Source organism: Oncorhynchus clarkii, chromosome 28, assembly GCF_045791955.1.
Source record: "Oncorhynchus clarkii lewisi isolate Uvic-CL-2024 chromosome 28, UVic_Ocla_1.0, whole genome shotgun sequence".
In the NCBI taxonomy this organism is placed as follows: Eukaryota; Metazoa; Chordata; class Actinopteri; order Salmoniformes; family Salmonidae; genus Oncorhynchus; species Oncorhynchus clarkii.
In genome coordinates, this window is record NC_092174.1 from 42,093,310 (window position 1) to 42,099,309 (window position 6,000).

Here is a 6,000-nt window from a genome sequence, read left to right on the forward strand (position 1 = left end):
CATCACCTTGATCCCTCTACTTCCCCAGCCTAGCATCACCTTGATCCCTCTAATTCCCCAGCCTAGCATCACCTTGATCCCTCTAATTCCCCAGCCTAGCATCACCTTGATCCCTCTAATTCCCCAGCCTAGCATCACCTTGATCCCTCTAATTCCCCAGCCTAGCATCACCTTCTACAGATCTAATAAGCAGGGGTTAAACTGGTTCCTTAACTCATAAATACAGCCCTTTTCCTCTGGTTTCCCGTCCGCTCTGGCCAGCCATGTCGCAATGAAACGAGGAGCTAAGATACATTTTGTATTACCGTGGTGTGGTAACAGTACTGCTTCTGTCCCTCTCCTCACCCCAACCTGGACTTGAACCATGGACCCTCTGAACACATCAACAACTGTTAAGCGTCATTACCTATTGCTTCACAAAAGCTGTGGCCCTTGCGGAGCAAACAAAACCACTACTTCAAGGTCTCAGAGCGAGTGACGTCACCATTTGAAATACTAGTAACGCGCACTGCTGACTAGCTAGCCATTTCAAACCGGTTATACTGTGCTGTGCTAGGAGTTCCTACAGCCTAACGGAATGGGCACCACCATCAGCTACCAGAGGAGAGTTAGACAAAAATCTATTCTACAATCACTGGTAGAGGAGAGGATGAAAGGGTGACATTGAAGCATTTGTTTCTATGTTCCAGGTTATTCCTGTAGAGGGGACTCAGCATGGCAAGGGGACAATTAAGGAGCTAATTTTTCAATGACGGCCTAGGAACAGTGGGTTAACTGCCTGTTCAGGGGCAGAACGACAGATCTGACCTTGTCAGCTCGGGGGTTTGAACTCGCAACCTTTCGGTTACTAGTCCAAAGCTCTAACCACTAGGCTACCCTGCCGCCCCACTAGACTACCCTGCCAGGGGGCTAGGGTCAGTTTCCCTGTTATATCGTGTGTGATCTTCGCAGTGGAGGATCCTCAGGGGAGGACCATCCTCAGGGGAGGACCATCCTCCTCAGTGAATTTCATAAAAATAGTGAAATATTTAAAAAAGTTATCCTTTTTAGACACAACTATACTAAATACACTATATATACAAAAGTATGTGGACACCCCATCAAATTAGTGGATTCGGTTATTTCAGCCACACCCGGTCGCTGAATCGAGCACACAGCCATGCAATCTCCCTAGACAAGACTAAGATCACCATGCACAATTCCAGGCGTCAGGCGGAGTGGTGTATATCTCGCCGCCATTGGACTCTGGAGCAGTGGTAACGCCTTCTCTGGAGTGATTAATCACGCTTTACCATCTGGCAGTCCGACCCGAGAACGCTACCTGCCCCATTTCATTGTGCCAACTGTAAAGTTTGGTGGAGGGGGAATAATGGTCCGGGACTGTTTTTCATGGTTCAGGCTAGGACCCTTAGTTCCAGTGAAGGGAAATCTTAAAGCTGCAGCATACAATTACATTCTAGACGATTCCAACTTTGTGGCAACAGTTTCGGAAAGGCCATTTCCTGTTTCAATATGACCAGTCCGCCCGGCTCGATTTGGTCTTATGTAGCAAAATGTTTAAAATAAGAGACTCAAGAGGTAAAAAATTGTATATCATACACTGCATTTGAGGAACAATGGGAAAGTAATTCTGCTTTGAAAGTTGATAAACTTGTAACTCTACTTTTGAGAAAATGGCCCATGAATGTTTTGGTACCTACTAGAGAGCTCTTCTTTGTCTACACCCATCCCATTCAGCATCGTTCACACCCTCTTAAGCTTTAGCTCCACCCATTCAGCATCGTTCACACCCTCTTAAGCTTTAGCTCCACCCATTCAGCATCGTTCACACCCTCTTAAGCTTTAGCTCCACCCATTCAGCATCGTTCACACCCTCTTAAGCTTTAGCTCCACCCATTCAGCATCGTTCACACCCTCTTAAGCTTTAGCTCCACCCATTCAGCGTCATTCACACCCTCTTAAGCTTTAGCTCCACCCATTCAGCGTCGTTCACACCCTCTTAAGCTTTAGCTCCACCCATTCAGCATCGTTCACACCCTCTTAAGCTTTAGCTCCACCCATTCAGCGTCATTCACACCCTCTTAAGCTTTAGCTCCACCCATTCAGCGTCGTTCACACCCTCTTAAGCTTTAGCTCCACCCATTCAGCATCGTTCACACCCTCTTAAGCTTTAGCTCCACCCATTCAGCGTCATTCACACCCTCTTAAGCTTTAGCTCCACCCATTCAGCATCGTTCACACCCTCTTAAGCTTTAGCTCCACCCATTCAGCATCGTTCACACCCTCTTAAGCTTTAGCCCCACCCACCTCTTTAAGGGTTGATCCGAGTGTTTCTGTCCTAAAAACAACAGTCAAGCACACACTAACTGGCTAACGTTGGCTAGCTTGCTAGCTACATCCAGACACAAATGAGAGAACAGCTCAATGACCATTTTTCACACCCCCAGCAGAGCTGGTTAGGCTTTTTTTAATGTTATCCAGAGCGTTAGTAACTGCAGCTGTGCTGCTGGCAACAATTTACACTTTTTTTGCCAACGTTTACTGACACCAAACATTTTCAACAGGTGTTGAGCGTTCGTAAACTTGTCAGTTATTCTCAGGCACACTCAGACAAGAGTGCTCTGAAATCGGAGTAGATAGCCAAAATGAATTTACTAGCTCCGTCTATCAACAGTTGTCACAGTGACATTCTATTGAATTGGATACTTGCATAGTGGAGTCTTTTGTTAAGACATGTAGCTAGCCAGGTAGGTAAACAACAAACCATAATCCCAACTCATGATGTTACTACACTGTATGAATCTGCAGGTAGCTAACCAACCAGATTCAATGTTAGCTAGCTAACATTAGGCTATAACTAACAAAGCAAATGGCTCTGAGATAGGAATAATATTACTACACAGATCATACAAGTAACATTAGCTAGCTAGCTAACAGTACACTTTAACTTGAAATTAAAACGAGTTTCTGTCAAAATTAGAAATGTGTGATGTCTGAAAATGTAGCTAATTAGACTATCTTACCCATAAACATGGAATGGAAGCTTCTCCCTATCACAGATGCTATGGTTGCCCAATACTTAGTTTGAAGATGTAATCCGGAGACGGGTGTTTTCTCCATCTCATTAGCCATCATACTCTAATTCCATTGATTTCAAAACTCCGTCCTCCAGATAGAGGAGAGCAACAACAGTTCTACTGCACAATATATATTTAAAAAGCTGCATTAGACAGGATTACCTAAACATACTCAAATAGACAGAAGCGCGCTTCATGGCAGACCAATCCGAACTCATCTCTCAGCATGTCCAGCCCACTCATTATCTCAGCCAATCATGGGTAGTGGGAAGGTTGTCTGCTTTTTCTGTGGCTTAACCAACTATGCTCGTAATTGAACAATTTTGTTCATATTTACAGATTCCATATACGTTTGTTATTAAGGCACATAAGATTTCACATGTTCCAGAATGCATTTCTGCCCCAAAAATGCATTTTGATTAAAAAAAAAGTTCAAGTTCAAGTGGATCTCGTGTGAAATAGTGACGCGCGACATACGCCTAGATTCCTGAAGAACTTGACTGGCCTGCACAGAGCCCTGACCTCAACTCCATCAAACACCTTTGGGATTAATTGGAATGTTCTTGTGGCTGAATGGAAGCAAGTCCCCGCAGCAATGTCCCAACATCTAGTGGAAAACCTTCCCAGATGAGTGAAGGCTGTTATAGCAGCAAACGGGAAACCAACTCCATATTAATGCCCATGATTTTGAAATGACATGTTCGAAGAGCACGTTTCCTCATACTTTTGATCATGTACTGTATATTCAAGTCACCATATAATTGACTAAAACATACTGTTTTTGCAATGGTCTACGGTAGCCTCAACAGCACTCTGTAGGGTAGCACCATGATGTAGCCGGAAGACAGCTAGGTTATGTCCTCCTCTGGGTACATTGACTTCAATACAAATGGATGGAACTGTGATAGACTGCATCCAATTTATTGAGTAGAGTGTTGGAGGCTATTTTGTAAATTACATCGCCGAAGTCGAGGATCGGTAGGATGGTCAGTTTTACGAGGGTATGTTTGGCAGCATGAGTGAAGGATGCTTTGTTGCGAAATAGGAAGCCAATTCTAGATTTAATTTTGGATTGGAGATGTTTATGTGAGAATACTATTCATTGACTACAGCTCACCGTTCAACACCATAGTACCCTCAAAGCTCATCACTAAGATAAGGAACCTGGGACTAAACATCTCCCTCTGCAACTGGATCCTGGACTTCCTGACGGGCCGCCCCCAGGTGGTGAGGGTAGCATCAAGCTTAGATTGTAGGATGGCCGTGGTGTTGAGAATGTTCCAGTTTAGGTCACCTAGCAGCACGAGTTCAGAAGATAGATGGGGTGCAATCAATTCACATATGGTGTCCAGGGCACAGCTGGGGGCAGAGGGTGGTCTATAGCAAGCGGCAACGGTGAGAGACTTGTTTCTGGAAAGGTGCATTTTTAGAAGTAGAAGCTAGAATTGTTTTGGTACAGACCTGGATAGTAAGACAGAACTCTGCAGGCTATCTCTGCAGTAGATTGCAACACCGCCTTTGGCAGTTCTATCTTGACAGAAAATGTTATAGTTAGGGATGGAAATATCAGGGATTTTGGTGGTTTTCCTAATCCAGGATTCAGACACGGCTAAGAGATCTGGGTTGGCAGAATGTGCTAAAGCAGTGAATAAAACAAACTTAGGGAGTAGGCTTCTAATGTTAACATGCATGATTCCAAGGTTTTTATGGTTACAGATGTCAACAAATGAGAGCACCTGGGGAGTAGGAGTGGAGCTAGGCACTGCAGGTCCTGGATTTACCTCCACATCACCAGAGGAACAGAGGAGAAGTAGGATAAGGGTATGGCTATAAGAACTGTCCGTCTAGCACGTTCGGAACAGAGAGTAAAAGGAGCAGGTTTCTGGGCACGATAGCATAGATTCAAGGCATAGTGTACAGACAAAGGTAAGGTAGGATGTGAGTACATTGGAGGTAAACCTAGGCATTGAGTAATGATGAGAGAGATATGGTCTCTAGAGACGTTTAAAACAGGTGATGTCATGGCATATGTAGAAGGTGGAACAACATGGTTGGTTAAGGCATATTGAGCAGAGCTAGAGGCTCGACAGTGAAATAAGACAGTAATCACTAACCAGGACAGTAATGGACAAGGCAAATTGATATTAGGGAGAGGCATGCGCAGCCAAGTGAATTGTATGGGCCCAGTGAGTGGTTGGGCTGGCTGGGGGACACGGCGATTCAGACAGTTAGCGGTCTGGGGCAAGCAAGCTAGCAGTTAGCAGGCCGGGGATAGCAAGTTAGCAGAAGGGCCTTAGAGGGACATCGCGATGGGGGAAAGTCTTGTCTCCTCGTGTGATGACGTCGATAGACCAGTCGTGGAATTAGTAGGGTTCCAAGTAGCAGAGGGGTTCAAGTCCAATTGGCAACATGGGTATAGTGGTCCAAGAAACTGGCCGATTGATCAGCTAACAGTCCAATATGCTCTAGATAGCTAGCAGGCCACGGTTAGCAGAATGGGCCTTCAGGGGACGTCGCACCTGAGGGGCCTGTTGGCATCCTCGGGCAGATTATGTCGGTATTCCAGTCGTGAAGGATCGGTGGGGTTCCGTGCCCCGTACCGGCAGTAGAAGGGGTCCGGATATTGTAGCCCGAGGTGTGGGCTTCAGGAGTAGCCCAGGAGCCCTCGCCGGGAGATTGGCCTAGCATGGGCTAGCTCCAGACTAATTGGTGCTTGCTTCGGGATGGAAACGTTAGCCAGGAGTAGTCAATCCGGGTTGCGGTTAGCTAGCTGCGATGGTCCAGATGAAAAGGTTCAGAGTTTGCGGTAGTAATCCGGGGATACGGATAGAAATAGGTTTGATATGCTCTGGTTTGAAACGCGATGTACAAAAATGGCGAGAGCTTTCCGAGCTAAAGGTTAGCTGATGACCGCTAGCAGTGG